We start from the raw sequence: 21,442 nt of genomic DNA, 5'->3' as shown, positions 1-21,442 counted from the left end.
ACAAATGTCTGTAGTACTACAGCTCACCTCTGCAGGCAACAGTTGTAACTGAACTACAATATCTGGTTGATTAAAAGAAATAAATCTTTTCCCATTTAAAAGATTTGCCGATATAAAAGGAAATCAAAGTTATAGAAGTCAACATTTCAACTTATATGGACACATCTGCAATTTCTCAAGACAGGCAATCCACATCACTAATCTCTTAAAAATTGTGGTTTAAGTTGATTATTATTGGGGCAGGGGGAGAGGAGGGGCTCATGCTGCACATAGATTTACTCTGACTATTTTAATGAAAGGGTCATACAGAAGCATTAAAAGACACACATTATCCCAATTAATAAATTATTTGAAAACAGCAGCATCATTTCTTTGAATCCTACCTTTAGATGACACAATCCAGAGTTTGCTTGCCCATACTATAAAATAAACAGTGCTTTTTTTTTTTTATTGCTAGTCACTGTCTTTGCATAACACATGTTGGTAAGTTCCTACTTCACTGAGCTGTCAAATGTACCCAAATGCTACTTTCGTGTAATTTTTTCCTCTTGTCTAATAAAACTTGGAACAAACATGCAAACAACAGTAGTTAGGGGAGTTACAAGGACACAGCAAGCTTCCCCTGGGTGCTCTGCTCCCATAAAATTCTTTTGCAACTATTTTAAAAACTGGAGCGTATTTTATTTGAATACCTACCAGGCTGAGTATGGGAAGCTGTATTTAACTTCTAATCTCATTGAAGATACAAGCACAGATATTTGTCTTTGGTCCTGAAGAAACTTGGACCATTTCAGCACACACAGCAGAGCAGCCAGAGAACTGCAATATCCGATAACTATTATTTTTCCCCCTCTGCTTCTGATCCTGCAACACAAAAGAGTTATCCTGAGTTAGGCATGATCAAACATTAGCACAAGCATCCATAGCAGCTGTGGGATTTTACTTCTTGGAGAAACTCAAAACTCACCTGGACAAGACTCAAGAAACCTGCATTACACAACTTACTTTGAGCAAAGGGTCAGATCAGAGACCTCCAGACATCACTTTCAAATTATGTTATGCCCAAATTTTAGGAAGGTTTTGAACTCAAGAGGGCTCTCTGCTATCACTTCCGTAAATGCTGGAGAATCAACAGTACCACAAATCATCCCCATCCCACAGTGAGCAGTGCAAGACAGGTAGATAAACAGCCTGTGCATTACTCTTCCTGAGACATGTTTTCCCCTGTGAGGACGTGCTCTGATTTGCTTCAGATACTCAGGAACAGAACCTTAGAGAAAAGGCCCACAACAGCATTATCTCACTTGTGCTATTTGCTCACCACAGTGTGGATTTTAGATTAGGACACTCCATAAAGGTGAACGTGAGTTTCCCATTCCTAGTTTCATCTAATAAAGAACAGGTATCTTTAATTTGGGAATGTTTGCATGCACTTCTTTAGCTGCTGCAATGAAGACTTTGCAAACAAGGAAAAAGGCAAGCTGCTCTTTCAGGCAGCATTTCAGGGTTTTTTCCAACTTTTATTGTTTTTGTGTGGTCATCAGAAAAAAACATATTAATTTTATCACAAAAGAAGAAGGGAGCTTGGGGCACAGTAATATAAACCAGTGTTTGGGATTTTAGGTTTTGTACTAATGACTCTGCCACCCTCAGCACTTTGACCAGCAGGCCCAGGGCTTGTGGTGCTGCTTGTGTGGCTACATCAATAGCACACACAGCTGGAGATTTCCACAGTGGGGACTTACCTCTTAAAAAATAGAAATACCAAACAGGAGCAGTTGATAGTGCTCCTATTTATATTGAAAACAACATGAAGAGCAAACATGCTAATAGCACAGGCAGACAGGTGTGCAGCACAAAGAATAAAAATAGTGCAGCCCTCTGTTGTGCAACTTATATTCAAGATTTATTGATTCTATCTTCCACCAAATGAGAAATAAGTGAAGCAAATCAAAGCATAAGCTAAACGGAGCAGAGCAATGTGAAAGCTGTGCGGGATGAGCAGCTCTGTGCCCACCGCCTGAGGCAATCTGCTGCTGAAGGATAACGTGCCAATGCTAATCAGATGATCGGCTCCCCTTCCCATTAGGCATTCTGCTAACTCAACAGATAAGCATTCACTCTCCTATGGCTCCTTTAGGAATGCCAGCTCAACTTAGGAGGCAGCCCCGCTTCCCTTCTGAGCTACATTTCAATATTCTTGTTATTCCTGGGTCTCCAGCGCAGCCCTGGAGATGCTGACACCACCACCACTCCCCACCAAGGTACTGAGCACCAGCCAGCCTCCAGCAATGCACTGCCAGCCTTCCAAATGCTGCCAAATGTCTCACCCTTTGGAGAAAAAATACGTGATCCTGTAGAGCATGGGCTGCCAAAAAAGTGTGTGCTGATCCCTGAATGGGTAAAAGACTAAGTCACAGTTATGCAGTGTTCAGAAAGGTACAATTATTACTTCTTTTACAAGCTGAGAACCTTTCCTGTGCTCAGAGCCCAAAAAGTCTTCAGGCAGCTTTTGCTGGTCACATACATTTTTGTTTTATCCAGCACTAAGGCATTAAAAAAACCAAAACCAAACAACACCAAAAAGACAAAACAACACCACACCAGACAGTCGAAGAAGCACAACTGTGATTGTATCAGCTTCAAGGCCATGAATTTCTCAGCTCATCTTATTCAAAAGTAAATACAGCACAGCTTTCTGGCAAGGAAAAGAGAGAAATGTTCTCTTTGGGACATCTCATGGGACCACAGAGCAGGAAGACACACAGCAGATTTTACCCATGTTTGATGTTGCCTGCTGAATGGTTGGGCTGGCTTAAAGATCCAAAGCTCTTGGAAGTCAGTGCTTTCCCTTAGGCTTTGAATACATCCCAGTAACTGATATGTAAAATAATGGTCCTGTGAGGGGAAGGATGTACAGAGGGAAAAAAAACCCTTCTGCATACTAAAGAGGATTGATTCATTCTGGTATGTGCTCGATCATCTGCTAATGAAAAAATATAAATGTTGCTTGTGTTTATATTCTCTATTGAAGAAGATATATTCCAGAATGAGTAATGTTATTCCACTGCCGAGTCAGACATGCCACTCACCATGTCAGATATATCACATACAAGCTCTGACACATTGCCTGCTAAATGAGACAGATTAGCTCTTCCTCTGAACATATCAGCCTTTAACTGGCTATATTAACAACTGGGTCAGGCAGGCAGCACGCTCAAAGTTACCACCTACAGATTCACAGAGATAATTTAGTAAGCTGCATCTTCACAGAGTGCCTTTCCCACCACAATCTAAAATAAGGTAAGCTTGATATAATGTGCCTACCTGGAATCAAACTCATTGCTGTCCAACAGCCTTAATGGAAAATATGAAAATTTTGAAAATTTGGCTTTCTGGGTGCACACTAAGTGTATGACTGGGTGAAGTCACTGTCAGAAAATGTTATGGTCTACAGTAGTTGCACAGGAATAGTATTTTTAATTTTTTCTGCAATGCTGATTATTATGGTTCAAACACAGGAGACACCAGCCAAACTGCTCAAGTAACTGGAACCAGAGATTCAGCACTGTAGGAGCAGAAGTGCTCTCTCTAGCATAAGAGACCTAGCACCAGCTTCTTGTATCAGAGACATCTCTGGAAAATTTATCAAACAAGCAAAAAGATTCCCCCCGGGCCAAGCAGAGCTCAGGTACTTGGTCACTGCTGATGCTTATACTACAGGGTAAGGTACTTATTTATCCATGTGTTTAAATACCTATTTCCTTAGAGCTCAGCCTCAGACTTAGATGGCGCTTTAGTTCTTTAGGGAGCACAAAATTACCCACTGCATGAGATGACTTGGGGTTGATTTATTGCTGATATTAGCTTTTTGTGAGTGAGATAAGGGGGGTTATAGGATATTATTCCCCATTTACCTTTGCACCCATTTGCAGCAGAGCAACCACAAATACACCTCGGGTAGCAGGCAGAATAGAGAAACTAGGGATGTATAGGCTGCCCAGCACTTGCATTTCTCAGTTCTGCATGATTACAGATGTTCATCTCCTTCTTTGTGCCTATCTAATATAAACTACCTAATAAAACATGTTTTCTTTGCTTCCCAAGCCACTAGCTGAAATTAACAGTTACTGCCATGCAAACAGGGAACAAGGGACTTGTACTTTCCTATACATTACCTTCATCCAGTTCAAATCATCCAAGAATCTGAGCTCTTCAATCTTCTGCCTGCCAGGTAAAGCCCACCTGATCCATGCCAGCACACTTCCCCTCTCATGGCACCAGGAACTGATCATACCTACCCAAACAGCCCCACAGCTGTCACTGTTGTTTTGTGAGGAGCAGGAGAGAGAATTGTTCCTAGTCATTCCCCCAAGCAGGAGGAAACAGAGTTGTAACACCTGGGAATTAAGTCACAGTCCTCAGCAGAACTAGGGCATTGTTTTGCTCTTGCAAAAACAATGAATGAAGCATAACTTTATCTGCAGTGCATTAGCAGAATACTGATCATACTGGAAACCATCAAGGATCTCAGCTGAAAGATGCTGGAAGAGAAACTGTATGTTCATTTTCAGGAAAACAATCAAATATGCTTTTCAAGGGGACTATAGCCCTTGCTAAAACTTTCAGGACTAGCACCAGGGATAGGAGCATTCAAGATAAGCCTGCACCAATGCTGATGGATCCATTTCACTGTCAACACTGGTGTTTAGAGGGGACCTACTAATCACTCATGTCAACAAAGCTCTTGTCACACACAGCACCACCTGTGCTTGTTGCCACTGTCTGCATCTCATCATGGTCAGCTAAAATGCATAAATCAAGTACAAATAAAAAGGCACAAAATGGTCAGATCTAGAAACTATCTGTGCCAGTTGCTCCCACAGAAAAGCATGGGAGCAGGGAGAGGTTAAGCCCTTCAGTGCCTCTGTTTATACAATTGCTTAATAGAAGCTGAGCTCCATGGAAAATCTAATTCATGGTCTATGGTTTAATCTTGTCCATTTATTTCCTTTCAGCAAGTAATATCTCTTTTGTTATTTTAATTTAGTCTTTGGGGTTTAGTCTTTTACATTAATTTTAATATTCACTCCATAGAAACAAACTGATATGTCAACTGTAAAGCACATGAGATTCCATCTAGAGAGGTTTATAGCTGAGGTTTCTCTAAGATACAGAACTCTGAATAGAGACACAGTAAAAGCCACACAGGTGAAGTGAGAGAATGCAAGAGATGATGACAGCACGGTTTTGTGATGAGGCCAAACATTACTAACACAAATAGCACTTGCAACTGCAGCAAAAAAGCAACTGCACTCGGCTTTTCTTTTCATTGGTTTTGTGATGTTTGGTTTCTTCCTCCTAAAAGCAGCACAGTTAAAAACTTCCTAAAAATTCATTTTAACACCTCTTCCTTCCCAGAATGGCTGTGCAGTGCAGAAAACCCCAAAGTTTTTCCAGCAGCCTTACTCTGTAAGTATGCGACTTTTGTGGATGCCTGGCATTTGGCCAGTGTCAAACTGAAACACTAATCTTAAAGAAATCAGGGTTCTAGTTAAAAGTTAGAAGAAACTAACTGATTGTAAGCCGCACTTCTGGGTGTCAGCAACGTTTCGTTCTTTGTCCATATATAAGCCGCACCAGATTATAAACCACACTTTCATTCGCAGCAAGGAGCCACGTGCAACAAAGTAACCAATTGGTAACAATCACGTGATCGTGGGTTTTACTGGCAGGTGCTCAATTCGTGAGCTCCGCTCCCCCTGTGGTGCCAGCAGGAGCCCCCACCTTCCCCCGCACCGCAGTGCCGGCGGGACGGAGCCCCCACGGCAGGCTCCTGCCGGCAGCACAGAGGACCAATACTCATATTTTGGTAAATCAAAACCACAACACTTGGTCACTAGCCCCTTTTCTCTTGCCTGCAGAATCATACAGAACCATCTACCTTTTTCTATCCATTTTTGTTACAAAAGTTGGAGAAGAAATCTCCAGAAATTGAGACAGTACAAAAGAGGATGGCCCAGGTGCCATCACCTCTTTTATTACCACTGCTTTTTCAAACTACTTATCATGGGTCAATTTTCATGGCCCTAAGGGTGAAAAACTCCATAATCTTCCTACTGCAGAATTTGACCACAATATTTTACCCTTTCTCAGGTGCATAAGACTTTATTTGCTTCTCCCCTAGAAGATGCAAGTGATGGTTACAGTTCTGCATCTTCCTAAAGACTTGGTGAATAGCCTCCTGCCAAAATGAGAAAACTGCTTCAATCCCAAGTACTAAATTTCTGGCATTCCCACACAACCCAAGAAGCAGTACCTATGAACATTTTGCTTGGGTTTTTCCTAGCAACACCACATATATTAGGAATGAACTGCAGGTCAAATAGTCTGGCAATTCACTTGCTAGCTTAGCAGCTTGAGGCTCTGCCTCAGGGCCTTTCACACCAGCAACTATTAACTACAAAGGAATGTCACCTGTGCTGGCCATTATTGTTAATTGTGGAACTCCTCTATTCAGGAATCCCTGTACTAAAAGCTTTTCCTCTCAGACTCCTTCTCCCACCACTCAGGACCAGGTTACTGTGATTATCACACTGGTAGTGCACAGCACAGTCTTAGGAAGAGCCCGACTGCTACAATTTTATCTGCACTGGCTGCGGTAACACAAACTAGACAAAGGGCTAAATCCCTGCCCATTGGTGTCTTGCACTCTCTTATTTTACAGAGCTACCTGAGATTCAGGCTGCCCACGGTCTTGAGATCTGGGGTTCAGAACTGTTCACCTGAGCCCATCTGGGGCAGGGGAGAACTTAGTATCTGGTTAAAACACAACATTTATGGATTCATGCAAGACTTTTCCTTAAACAGCAAGGACAGCTTGAAAAGGGAGGAAAAGGGACAGTAAATCTTCAGTGCTCAGAGCAAGCAACCTACATCTAATGAAGAAAAGTTTTCTATTCCATATGATCTGTGAGCTGCCTAATGTGCCTATTGTGCTACCTTACAACACAAGCAGACAATGGCTGAAGTGAAAAATGGGATGAAGTGCACTTTCCACGACTAAATAAAAGCTGGAAACAACCACAGAGCTCTGATGCACACAACTACCACAGTAACTGGTATTTGTTTAAATTTTGCAGGTTTTCATTAAACCAGCAAGGCCCAAAAGACCATCACCTTTCCTCACCCAAAGGCAATTTTGATTCACAGCTTTCAGCTCACCCAGATGGAAGATTTTAAAGCTCTTCTCACTCCTGAGCCATTTTTCCACAATTCTTCTGCAGAAAGGGAACCAAAGTGGCTGCTACTCAGCAACATCTGCATATGCCATAAAGAAAAAAAAAAAAAAATACTCCCACTTCCAGCAGGCATTGCTGCAAGATGTAACTATCCTTGCAGACAGTTATCCCTAATTGCCCCTGGAGATGCACTCACTGCCCCTTAGGTATCAGTCAGCAATTTAAATCCAGAGTCCTTATTTCATAAAAATTATTTTTCCTGGAATCTGTAGTTTCTGTAGGAAAAACATTCAGGAAACATCTCTCTTCATAAATCCAGTCTAAAAGGTCCCTGGGAGCTAATATGATTGCACACTGTAGCAAATAATTTCTAATAATTTATGTCTATTATGACATATGGATATAACAGCCAAGGAGTTATCCTGAAAACTATCTGAAATGTGAGTTCAGCATGCCTTTCACTTCTTGAAAGTTTTATGTGCTCTATTACTGTGGGCTTGGACTCAACAGGCTAAATAAAGCTTCCTCTTGCTTGTCCAAACTGAAACATAAAATAACACAGGGGAAATAAGCATTTCTTTTCTACACAGCAGCACACACAAAATATTTTACTGAAAAGAAAAGAGCTACAGCAGTCAAGTCTCTGGGTCATTCTCCTCTCTGTGAAAAGACTAGTTAAAAATATATGTTAATGTTCCCTGCCAGTTTTTCTTCTCTTAGCCTCTTCCTACCAGGGCTTTCATTCCGTTCCCCCTTCTATGTATTTTAGAAGGTTTCCTTGTTTGACAATTTTGCTGAAGGCAATTATGTTACTGGCTTTCTCCTGAGCTCAGTATACAACAGCAGAAGTGGTACACTGTACATATGGTGAAGATCTGTTTTAAAAACACTTGCAGATTGCTATCAAATCTTGCTGTGTGGCTTGTCATTTGCGTTTAGCAGATTCTGCGAAGAAGCTCTAACACTCTGCTATGGGATAGTCCCTTGTTTGAGACTGAAGAGATGAAGTTTCTATTGTTCAGCAGAAGAGATGGTTCTGCACTAAACTGAAACAAGAAAAAGCATATTTAGAAGCCAGGAAGGAAAATACACATACTGGGATGACAGCACAGCTTCATTTGCTTCATTAAGTGTTCATAAGTCAAGACTACCCACCTTTCTCATGAGAAAACCGTTCTTATATTCAGTTTTTAATTACAAAGAAGGCATATAGAGGGTCATAAGGGGCTGCATCTCCAGGGCACTCCCCTCTGTGCATAACAGTTTGACATTCACCTGCCATCAGCAGACTGCAGAACAAATCCTGCTGCAGAATTCAGCTGCTTTGCCTAACCCAGCCATTTTACCTGTTTTAGAGTTATCAAAGCCAACATATAAGTAATTACACAGGCAGAAGAGTTTTTGACAGTTCTTTCATTAAGCACTTCTCGCTAGTATGTGGATCCCCTGGTGTACAGTCAGAGTTGAGCTCAAATTTTGGTCTTTCTCTTCAGTGGGCACTGGTCAGGTTTGAATCCTCTACCTGCCCTAATATTTTCAGAAAGTATGGAGAAACTCAGCACAGTCAAGACTCTTCCTCTCTAAAATTAGGTTGAATTCAGCCAATAAGGTAAAATATTACCAAGGCGGAGTTATAATATGGGATGGATTCACAAGATAGCAGTGCTGTGACTTCAAAATGAGTCTCCCTTTGCTGCTGTCCTGTTACCATCCCAAATAACACTTCAAGGAGGGATTCTCTTTCCCAGTCACCATCTCAAAATATCCATTCTACTGGGGCATAAACCACTGTGCCTACAATATAAACACATCTTATTTGCACCCTTTTGGGAAGATGTAGTGCAGTCAGAACCTTGGCATCACCCTGGTCCACTGCAATCTCACAGGTGGGAATGTGACACAGACATTCCCACCCCACTTGACCCCAACAAAAAACCTGGGTGAATTCAAATGAATTGAATCTAAATTTGGAGAGATTGACATTATAATTTTAAAGTCACACTATCTTAGTTTTTATGTCAATTTTTGCTTCTTTTAAACATTTTCTTTGTCAAACTAGCTTTCCCTATTGAGGGAATTCAAAATTACATGCAAGCCATTTAGGTACACAATATATATTGCTACAGCACAAAGGACATTTGGATAGCTGAAATTGGATGAACTTTACAAGAAAAAAGCCAGCTTGGGGAAAGTTATTTCTATGCATCACTGCCAAGTTTAAGTAATATAGTAATGACATGGGACTGGACACATAAAACACCATCTGGATAATTAAAATATACACAAAGGTGGTATGCAGATGAGTACCATCTGAATAGTAACAAAGTAAAATGGCAAAAAAAAAATAACCCTTCATGGAGACATTGATGTCAGAGACAAGTGTTACAGAAGAGCTGAGAAGTCAGCTTCTCTGAGACTTACACCAGGTTCAGGTCATACCAACATTTTAGCTGCAATTCTGTAGTGCATTTAATGCTTACGTAACTTAAAGCATCTGTGCTTGTAAATCCTTAAATTCACACATAATACGCTTAGGTGCCTTTCTTCACTTCAAACAAGTGTGCTGCTGTCTCTCCCATCACTTGTAAATCACAGTGCATTTTCCTCATCTCTTTACATCACTGTATATGTGTCTCACAGATGCAGTCTCAATGGAATCTGGCCTTGCAAATCAAATGGTGCAACACGGCTCTAACATTATAAAATCAGGAACAGAATTATTACAGTTGATAAAAATTTTTGGTCGAGTTCCTAACAACTCAGTTCTCCATCCCAGAGTGAACAGAAGGTGGCAGTATTTCAAAACATTACTTTTTGGTTTTACCAGAGGGGCATTTATTTTTTAATTGACTACTTGTTAATAATGAATTTTATTATTTCTAACATTTAAAGGTCAAGAGCTGTAACTTCTAGTGGCTGAGGTGCAGTGGAAGCAGTAACATGCATTAGGCTGCAATTTTGAAGAGAGTCTGGTGAATCCATTAGTATGGGGAGACACAGAGGGCTGGTTTATAACTGCTTTTATTTGCTATAAAATATTTGTAGGATGCTTTTATAAAACAACCACTTCTATGAAAGATGAGATAGGAATTTCCAAGGTGTCCAAAGCTTGTTCTTGTTTCCCAAAGCAGTCCCTAAATTCAACAATGTTACTGGGAAATATTTTGCCTGATTTGTACCCTGTACGTCCTATGATTTATAGGAACTATTCCCTTGCACACTTCAAACTGCCACTCTTTGTTTTAATAACAATCACACACAGTGTGAACTGCTCTTCCTAAAACTAAAAAGTCCCACTCTTGTGTTTGAGCTTCCACAGCTTTGTCTTCTCCCCCTGTACAATATGAAGCGAATTTTAGCAGCCACCACCCTTTAGCACCTCTCACTTTACATGCACAGGAAAATTCACACTCTGCAGAGAGAGATTCACTGAACAGCTTCATAGCAAATCTAACTGTGGCTTGAAACTCCAAATAACATCTCTGGATCACCCAGCTAGTGCATTCAGCAAAGGCACTGCAAACAAGGTGTGAGTCTACAGTCTGGCTTTCCCACGTGCCTTCCTGGCCCCACAGTGAAGCTGTCTTTTCAAATTAAAAAGAAGGTGAGAGAACAGAAAGTCTGCCTTCACTTGGCAAGTAAATCAGCTAAGGTTCTCATAGAAATGGAAAGGATTACAGAAGAATCTTTGCCTCCAACAATATTCTTCCATTATTTAGTTCTGCTCACTTTTAACATGGTTTTGTCCAGTAACTATAGAAATACATTCCAGAGTACAAAGGAGAGGGGGTAGAAATTACAGACTAAAATACAGTTGCTCTGCCTTCTTCGTTATCTTTCTATCTGCACAACTACAGGAATTATCCAGAAAAGAGGAAACATTTTCTTGGTGATTTGTTGAGCCTACTTGCTGTGTCAAATCATCTGTGCCAAGATATTTAAGGAAATTAAATACCATAAAAACCACTCATGAGACCAAAACACAGTGAAAATATTTTAAGCCAACAAAATAGTTCAGCAAACTGAAATAAGAACTAGGAATAATACAGTATCCTAAATCAGCCTCAGATTGCCATAGACTTGTATTAATATTCCCTAGTGTTTATGGAGGACTCTGTTTGGATTTAAAAATCTGTGTGAAATAATAGAAACAAAGAATATTCTGAGTTGGAAGGGACTCACAAGGATCATCCAACTCCTGGCCCTGCACAGAACAGCCCCAAGAACCACACCATGTGCCCAAGAGCATTCAATTGCTGTGAATACAGATTGTCAGCTTCTCTTGAATAACACTGATCAAACTGACTGTATTTAAGATTTTGGGCTTACCTGGAAAAATAACTGCAAATACTGGATGTTGGATATAGTTTAAATTTTCCTCACTTTGAATCAATGCAAACTAGAGATATTTAGTGGATTTGCTCAATGTTTACAGCAAGGCAACAAAAATGAAGTCACACCCACCTTTACTTTGATAAGGAAAAATTAGGCAGGGAGTCATGAAGTTAAAATGCTGGATGATTTACATCCCCAAATAACAAGAGAAGAAAATGAAATTCTGTTTCTATTTCTTCAGAGCAATTAAGACTGCCAGCTGCCTGGGCACAAAAACCCAAGAAAACCTACTATCTCCTGCTAACGTTTTATTATAGTCACTGCCTGACAATCATTTTTGTCAAAGAGCCATGTTCTGTAAACACTTGTCAGTGGTCTCCCCTGCCTTGCTCTGCTCCTGTGGTGAAGCATGAAGTGAAACAGCGATGCAGGAGTATTACCACAGTTGCTTTCTCTTCTCTGACAATAGCCAGGCTTCTTTGGAAGGACCTCCGTGTTGGCAGGCTGCTTTTCATTACAACAAGGCAGCCAATTTTGGATATCACATGCAGCTGAAAAATTGTGAGTAAACTGCCATTACTTGCAGTAGGAACTAAAAAGGCTTTGACTTGCAGAAGGGAATATCACAGGCCAGCAAGAAATTCTCTTTTATTTAGGTGGACTGCAGAGAAAATGAGAGTTCATGCCCTTGAATTGCGGTGATCCTTTGTTCTTTTATCTTCTTATACAAAAGTGGGAGAGCCAAACACATTTCATTTATACTCAGAGATGAGAGTTACCCCCGTGCTCAGCTGTACTGGACAAAGCTCTATTGAACTGTCCAGGACAAAAGGAGTTTGTATGAAGCACAGGTCCCCCTTACAATGCATCTGGTCTCTGAGGGACAAGTTTTGCAAGTACTTAAGCATCACTTTGCTTAGTGCTGCAGTGTTTAACTGGTGGAGGAGCTCGACTCTTACTTGCACAGGAAACTCATGCACACAGAAGTCAAAACCCTGTTTGTTTCTGCCATTGCTAAGAGATTTTCTGTGTGGCCAAGGGCACACACCAGTTCACCACCTCTTTCCATGTGCCAAGTCAGCTGGGTCTGCACCCATAGGAATCCCCAGAGCTCTACAGACACACCTTTAGGAATCCAAATTCTTTAAAATCTGTCTCTAAACGTCTAAAGAAAACAAATCATGTTAGGGGTGATGTGATGCCAAAAGCCAGGTGTGTTTGGAAAAGCCTCTTAGTTTCACAAGCATTCTACTTCATGCCCAGGGAGGAGTTAAAGTCCTCTCCATGGAGTAGTTGATGTTAGAGTGAGTTTTCCTCCTACTGGCTCCCAATACACTCATTTTCCAGAGGGGGATGTTTTTGCATTAGCATGATGCAGATTGGAAGAAAGCAGCTCTTCAGTGGCTGTGCCAGACAAGGCCCTGCCACACACAGCTTGACTGTGCTGATACTAAATGCTCTGATTCTCCTCCTAAATAACAGTGCTAAATAAAACAGCAAGGTGAAGTTTCTCATTACACAGGCAAGAGGAGGTAGGAAACGTGAGGCATCTTACTGGGTGGGCTTTACTATTTGCACCCCTTTCTCTTTTTCTGGATTTGAGTTTTAAAATGGGTTATATTTTGCCTGCAGCAATTTCTTTTAATAACTGCAATTATTCTCTTCCATTGTTCTGACTCTTACAAGCAAATTAGGGAAATTCAAAGGCAATTTTCATGATTGTTTGTTGTCAGGGGCTTATGAATGGCTCTTCTGCTTCAGTGGGATGTTTCATTAAATAAATAATGAGTGTGGCACAAGAGTCATAAACAGTCAGATAGGGATCAGTTAGTTTTAGGGACAGATGCTGCTTGGTGCTTGGGTGAGCATGGAGGAGACACAGCAGGACTCCCTCCAGCTACATATATTTAACAGCTTCCATGTTGAAGAAGGGGCAATTTTGCTCTCCTCACATGTGACTGTGCATCTTTAAAGATCTCACTTCGCACGTTTCTCACACCCTACTCAGAAACCCATGAAAAGAGGGGTAGTGTGGGAGGTTTCACATCCCCTCTTCTCTCAGTGCTTGCATAGCAGGCAGAGAGAAGTTGCAGGCCACAGCAAAGGGCAACCTGCATAAATAACACCAGGACTTTGTGCCATACTATGTGGGAAACAGCATTCACAATGTGAGCTTACAACAACAGCAAGACTACATTTCTGGAAAAAATCCAAAGTCAAAGCCTCCAAAAAAGACTCAAGCATCCATTTATCCTGCTCAAAATATCATGCAAATATGTCACTAAGTGGCATTCATCAATGACAGAGGATCAAGAACACATGCCAAATCATTTCATGTTCAATCTGGCTGGAGTGAAGTGGATGTACAAGGCAAACTTAAGCTAATAACTCCCAAATGCTTCCCCATCTCTGAGTTTTTTAGCATAAACCAGGACTAATTCCCACTGCAATTAATATGCATATATTCCTCTGCTAGATCACTGTAGAGACAAGCCAGGTATAAAAGACAAGCCTAATGTTTTTAGCCCTGTTTAGTATTTTAAACCTCTGATAAACTGTAATCATATCCAGTGAAGTGAGAGAAATCTCAGTCTAAGTTACATAAAATTAAATTGGATTCAATACATCCAGCACTGTGCTGATGTCCTAGTGGACTGTAGAGGCTCAACAGCATCAGGTATCTTTATAAATGTTCCCAGTGGGCACTCATAATTAGCCATGAGTCAGGCATCTGCATGATCCTGAACTTAAAGCAGTTCTTGCTGAATTACTTTACTACATTTTAATGTTGATGAACGCAGAGAAATGAGAAGTCTCAGCAAAATACTTGTCACCGGGCTAACAATTCATATGCAGAATCTTCTCTGCTTTTCTAATATCATTTATGCATCACAGATTTTGTGCAACCCACCTTGGCTACAGACAGAAATCAAACCATTCGCCTCCTGAATGACTCAGCAGGGAGAAAGTCAGAGACAGTGCTAAAATATCTATCAAACCCTGTGTTCATAAGGTGCTCTGAAGAGGTCCTGCTTCATAGACACAGCTTGGCAACCCGTATAATAAAGAGCTTCTTCTCAAGGATCTATGCTTATGAGAATTTCTAGAAGCCCAGAGGCAAAACACTAGCTCCAGACAGAAGGAAATTAGAAAAACTCTCCACTATCTTCTTATCCCAAGGCAACTTGAGCCTACTTCTGGAAATATTATTCTATTCTCAGCAGGTCTTGTCACATAAAGACTGTGGTCCATAACCTAAATAACCACTCTTTATAACTTTTACTCCAGTATTCAGAATTTTTGTTATTGAGTGCCTTTGCAAGAGGCAACCATGCCCATCTTGTTCTATAAACTTGTTCAGCCTCATCTTCTCCTGAACTCTCCAGGACTAAGAAAAATTTGCTTTTTACACATTGGGAATAAAGGGAAAAGTTCTGTTCAGAAAAGAGCTATATATGTGCTCACTCAAAATAGTATATAGGTTACTGATATCTCTACAAAAACAAAGACCATTTGCACAAAAAGGAAAACTGATCTTGTGACTCTTGAATTTTAGCTATGAGGGTTTGAATCCTTCCTTGTAGCAGTATCTTATCACATCTTCTCCAGCTCCAGAGACCACAAAGACCCTACTGCTCACAGACTGAAAAGGTAAAAGAGCCCTTTGCACCCTGTCTCTCCTACACAGCCATGTTAAGAGAAAGGTGACTGTTCATCAGGGATCCTTAAACTTTTTGCCACAAAATTTCCAGCCCTGTCTTTTTCTTCAAGATGGTTGCCTATTTCTCTGTCTTATTAAAAAAAAAAAAAATGCAGAAGAAAATAAGCAAGTGAACTGGTTTTACATTTATTCAGATTTTTGCCCCTAAAAATCTAAGCCTACATGAAGCAGAAGAGAAAACCCTAGACAAAAAAAAAATCTGTAAAGCTACCCAGGAACATTTCAACCATTCCATATCTTTGTTTTCTTATTCTCTGGCTAACTGAATATGTTAACTGAAGGGAAGGCATAAAAATAATCAATGCTTTCTAGAACCATTATTGGAAACACCTAATGAGAAACAACTCTATTAGTAAACAAAACCCACAAGTCTTAACACTGTAGCCTTCTGCATTCTTATGTTGGCTTTCCTGTCCCTGGTCAATAGAAGCTTAGGTTATGATAATTTTTAAAAATTACAGTGTTTAGTAAGGAATCATAATCAGTGGTAGAACAGATAGAAAAAATAGGGCTGTGGAGCTAAGGAGAAATAATGATTGTAAGCAGCCTGGACATAACCCTTCTTCATTCCAAATGAGATTGTTGCCTGTTAAGCACAATTTTAAATAGCACATGCTCGCCATCCCAATACGTAACATCTGATCTATTAAAATGATGTTTTCAATACAGAGTTTTATCTAGCAAAGGGTCTGATCCAGAGCCACTTTATGTAAGGAACTTTTCCTTCTGATTGGAACAAATGGAGCCATGAAACAAGGACAACCATTACAAGTAAGCAGAAAACGAAGAGGAGATATAACAGTGGTAATCATTTACATAAAAGGTTGCAGGAAAAAGGAAGGAGGCAATCTATTCTCCACTTCCAGGGAAGAAAAGATAAAAATAACAGGCTTAAGTTACAAAAAAAACCCCCTACATTTCACAAAAGAAACCCCTCAACCCCCCCCCCCCCCACCCCCCCGTCCCCAAAAAAACCCCAAAAAACCCAATTTGTTAGTGCTAGAGCACTGGACTTTACAACAAGATGAAGAAGCAGTCTCTTTCCCCCACTTCAGAACAGCTCCCAGACAGTTCTGAGGAGTGGCTGTGACACATCTGGTTCTGCTTGGGCACTGGAAGATCCCTACCTGCCTCAGTTCTGGCAATTCTTCCAGAATTCCAGAGTATTGCTAATTGCAGCAGTTGGTTGCAGGATGAGAAACCCCAAATCCTTCCATGGTCACCCTAAGCCTCCTCTGTTTCACAAGCAAAGGCATGGGAGATCATGCAGTTATTAGCATTACTCTTATCTTGGAGTGTAGGAAGAGGATGGTCATTATGGAAAGGTACTGGAATCAGAGACAAGTGGGGTCCTTGCCACCCCTGCAGCTCCCCCACTACACCCATTGCTGCTTCTGGTAAAGCAGACACACACACAAACATTGCAGGAAAAGCTGTGGGCTTAAAATGGTCATTTGGTTAACAGTAAATGAAACAGACAGCAACATATTCAACACAATTCAGGAGATTTAGAGGACTAATCCTGACTGGAAATGAAGCAGTGACTGCATAGTGCCACTTCTGAAAACAAGACCTGAATCTCAGGTGACATAGGAGCCCTTACAAATCCTATTGCACATTTAAACTAAATAAGAGCCAGTATACTGCCATTCATAAGGAAATTTTACGTCTCTTTTTACAGTCCTACTTGTCACTTGGGTGCCAAACACACATATTTCATAAAGAGTTGATAAAGAGTTAATGTGCATGTTAGTATATAGTAAATCAGTTGTTACAGAGTCCAGCCATTTTGCAGGTTGCTTCCAAGTTTGGCCTGCAGCCATCTATGGCACCTTCAGCTGATGAGCTAATAACCTCTGTAATACTCACCATCCACTACTTGAACCTCCTATGCTTGCAATCTATCATTTATTACCTTTCCTAAACTATAGATAGACCCTTAATATAAAGAATGACCATTTTATGTTTGCTTGCCTGAATATATACGAGCACTCAGCCACATCATTAAAATAATTTTACTGCTAAGGCATACCTAATATTCCAAACAGATAGAGCAGAATTTAAATTAGGGGGAAAAAAAGAGACAGTGATTCCTTACAGAAAGGTTTGGAGATGTGACAGGAAAGAAGAAAATGGATTTGTACAAAATAACAAGTCCATAAAAATCTGAACTTTACTGGAGAGCTTTGACAGACTCTCAGTTTGCTTTTAGCTTTAATTATGGTTTTTCATTATTCTTGCAATTTCTGTGTTCTCCTGGCCATGGGAGAAAAAGTATTGAAATACCACCACTAACATACCAGGTGTTTTTATGTCAATGCCAAAGCTTTAAAAAGTTAGGTTTCTATTCCAGAAGAAAGTACATGCTTCCTACCATCCTAAACTGCATTGGATCAGTGAGAACAGGTAATTACAGCAACTGGGAACAAAAGAGGAAGAAGAAGGTTATGTTAAAAATCCTAACCAATTACATGCATGTACCTTTAATTTTTGTAAAGGCTCAGGTCTGGAGTCATGGCAGACGAGAGGGAAACCTCCTTTGTTTTCTACAAATACATCTCTCATTTCATTAGAAAGAGTGGTCCAAATCCATGACTCAAAGGGAATAAAAACAGTTCAATGTCCTCAATACTTTAAAATGGCCTTCCACAAACATGGTGCATAAATATTTGAGTAGGCAAGCTTTGCAAACAGGCACAGAGAAATGAGAACATGGAAGGCTACTAATGCTCAGAGAAACAAAGGACCCATTTTTTGAGTCTCTCTTTACCCACCTCAACATAAATAGTCCTTCATTGCAGCTGGGATATTACTCCTTATTCATTACACTTTTCACTTCAATTCAGCTGCATGCTAAACAAACACAGCATTTGTCCCCAAGCACTTAAAGTTTTACATCTTACCTGAAGACCAGCCCACCAAATTCCTTTTGTTGGGTGGCATAGTGGTGGTGGACATCCAGCTATCCTCTGGTGGGGAAAGTGAAGCTCTCTCCTTTCACCTCTGGCAGTGGGAAACTCAGTTCTGGCAATTTGACTTACTCTCTTCTGTGACCCCCTTGCAGCTGGAGAAGTGCCAAGCCTGGAAAAGAAAGACAAAAAACGTTATTTTGAGAAGGTGAGAGACACTGGAGCTGCCTCGGAAGCCCTTGGTGGGGGCTTGCACACCAAGTATGAGATTTGACAGTATTTCCCCTTTGCCCTTCAGTTTACCACCTGCTCTGCTCTGCTGGAAGGATTCAATTCTTTTGCAAAACACAAAGCTGTGAAACTTCAGAAATTAAATCCATGCAATGAGATCCTCTTGCCTCCTTTTTCACAAAGCTGTCAAAATAATGATGTATTCATGGTGTTTTACTTGATGTGTGAAATTTCCAGCTCACAGATATGAATCAAAGCATTCTGTGCTATTTATCCTCTCAAAAGGATTTTGAGCTGCTTTCTTTTAATAGATAGAACTATAATTTTAGAAGGTGGGTAGTGAAACTTCTTTTTACACTTGAATGGACAGCTCAAGGTGATAAGGGAAGTGCTTGGGAAGCACAGCAAGCAAAAATGTTTTATGTCCTGTTACACCACGGCCATTCCACATCTTTTCTGATTTAAGGGAGAAGAATTTGAGGTGGAAGAATGCAGAGGATAAGTGCATACAGCCATTATATCTAGCTTTATTTTCCTCTGGGAGATGCCCACTAATTGCAGAGCAGGGAAGTAGCAAATCTGTGCCACTATTGTGTGTCCTTGTCTCTGCCAGATGTGGCACCACAAGCTCAGCTGTGCTGCCCAGCTTTATTGCAGTGAAGCAGCCACCTTCTTCAAAACAGTGGCTTTGGGATACCTTTAAGTCGCAGCAAATGTTAAGCAAAAAATACTTAAGCCTGACCTGGTTAGTAATGTTCCTCAATGACCTTTAAAACACATCAAAAACCAGTTAAGAGTTACAGTGGCTTTGTACAGGAAACACATTATTTCTTAATTTATTTATGCCAGATGAAAGTGGAAAAACATCAGGCCATGCATACAAAATGCATGATGAATTGCAAAGTTGGGCCAAAGTTCTCACCTGGGTCAACTGGCACAGACATTTTGACTTTTTGGACTTAGATGGATTTATAGCCAGCTCAAGACCAGACTGTATTGCCACAGAGATTAGAAGCCATGGGAACGCTTTTCCTTTTGCATTTGCTCTTCTGCTGCAGCTCATCACCACTGCCAGCCATATGTGGGACTGCGTAATGCAGGTGTCATTTAAAGAGCATTTCTTAAAACTCAGATGAAGCTGGGCTGAGGTTTTGGGTACCAGTCATATATGGATTTGTATTACAGGACTGAATAATCAAACAAATAAAAATGTACTCAGAACCCATAGAAATCAATCAAGCAGCTTCTTTGTTGGGTTGAACTTGTTTTTTTTTTAATGTCTTTTATAGAATTTGGACTTCTTCAATAATGATGGAAAAGACTACAGCATCAATGATTTTAAAAATACCTGTTGTGACTTTTGTACAAACTACTTATAAATGTAAATATTTTTGCAAATGTGGAATTCTTATCAACAATTTATTTGCTAGTCCAGAAAAATCTTTTAACACAGCTGCAGAAGATGCAATGCTTTTTCTTGAGATTTCAAACCTCATGAGCAACCAATTATGTTGATTGAAAATTGGTTGTTTCCTTCACCAATTTCCCACCAATCAGGATAACATCACTGCACAGGTTCCTAATCAGGATTCATTCAGGTGGAGGAAAAAAGGTTTATGAGGTCTTCTCTTGGATTACTTTGCGCTATTCCTTAGGATAAGAGGCTTGACTTTCAAAAAGCAAAATAAATCAGCTCATAAGAGCAAATTATATAGGAATGATATAGAGAAAAAAAGTAATTGCACTTACAGGAATAGTTACCCAAGGATGGAATCTTCTACAAAGCACCTATGTCCTTAGTGCAACCTTCTACAGAACAGTCCTGTAAAACTGAAAACAAAAAAAAAATCTTCAAAGGACTTCTCAGTCGCATTACATCCTTTAAGAACTACATTCCACCTATAGAATTTTACACACAACAAAAACATACCCAGTCATTTCCCCTAATTAACTCTGTTGGCTTTGTATTAATTTAAATAGGACCTTAATGAATGTCATGAAAAATCTTATGTATTTCCTCAGAGACTTGAGTTTAACAGAAAAGCCTAGCATAACATTTAACTTCAGACACAAGGGAAACTACTGAAATGACTCTCAGCTTCTACCTGAATTTATTGGTGCTCTTTCAAATGCCAGTGCTGACGGCTATTTTTCTTTCTTAAAAGATGGGGCAAATATCTTGACATGCTGCTGGAACTGGTAAGCAGCTCCCAGGCATGCCTACAGCAGCAGACCAAGTTAATTCTGTGCCTGTCAGCAGACTTTGCAAAATTGGATGTCATGTGCTGAAGCAAGTTATGGCATCTGCAGGGCATTTTCCTGCTGGAGATTGTGTCTTGCAGCAATGTGACATGAGACACACTGGGAGTTATCCCCAGTCTGCACCTCTGCTTTTCAGACCCTCTCTTTCTGCAGCTCCTCGTATAGACCCTTCAGTATATCCATAAGCCCATATGACCTTGAAATTTTTGTAGGTTCAGTTCTCCAAGTATTCCCTCTCTACCAAGATTAAGGTCCAGGCACTGAGTGTAGCAGTCTGCCATTTTCTGCTGTTATTAACTGCAAAATACTCAGTTGTTTTTTTTTTATTCTTTCACTTCTCTGTAAGACTACCCAAAACCAGCAGTAAACTTTGACAGGACAGGAATTACTCTTCTTGGAAGGCACATGAAATGGACATGGAGTAAAATTAATTATAATGAAGATTTCCCCAGTAGAAAATATATTTATTTATTTATTTATTAAGCAAACTGTCTATATAAAAAAATTCCATAGGAATGCTTTAATGATGAACCACTTTGATTCATGCAGTGCATTTTTTAATAAGATCTTCTCATATTTGATAGTGGTTCTTCTCTACACTTTCTGTTTCTAGTCAGGCTATTGCATGTTCTCTTTTTTCTTTTTTCTCAACTTTAATTAACTTGGCAATCCTTTTTTTTTTTTTTTTTTTTTTTTTTGTGTTATGAAATCTGTCCCTTTCCTGTGAAAGCTGATTAACAAAA

The 21,442-nt window shown here is 40.1% G+C and overlaps 1 long non-coding RNA gene across 1 annotated transcript; it reads right to left on the bottom strand.

Annotated features, from left to right (window-relative positions):
• Window positions 1–756: 756 nt before the first annotated feature.
• Window positions 757–20,270, bottom strand: LOC116997075. The gene is made up of 3 exons (XR_004418069.1): window positions 20,187–20,270; window positions 18,201–18,378; window positions 757–864 (listed from the first exon to the last, which is right to left on the bottom strand). It is a non-coding gene; the product is annotated as an uncharacterized LOC116997075 (long non-coding RNA).
• Between the last annotated feature and the right edge of the window lie 1,172 nt (window positions 20,271–21,442).

The sequence above is a fragment of the Catharus ustulatus genome, chromosome 5 (assembly GCF_009819885.2).
Source record: "Catharus ustulatus isolate bCatUst1 chromosome 5, bCatUst1.pri.v2, whole genome shotgun sequence".
NCBI lineage: Eukaryota > Metazoa > Chordata > Aves > Passeriformes > Turdidae > Catharus > Catharus ustulatus.
Note: the sequence above shows the minus strand (reverse complement) of the source record. Positions and strands in the feature narration are given on the sequence as shown.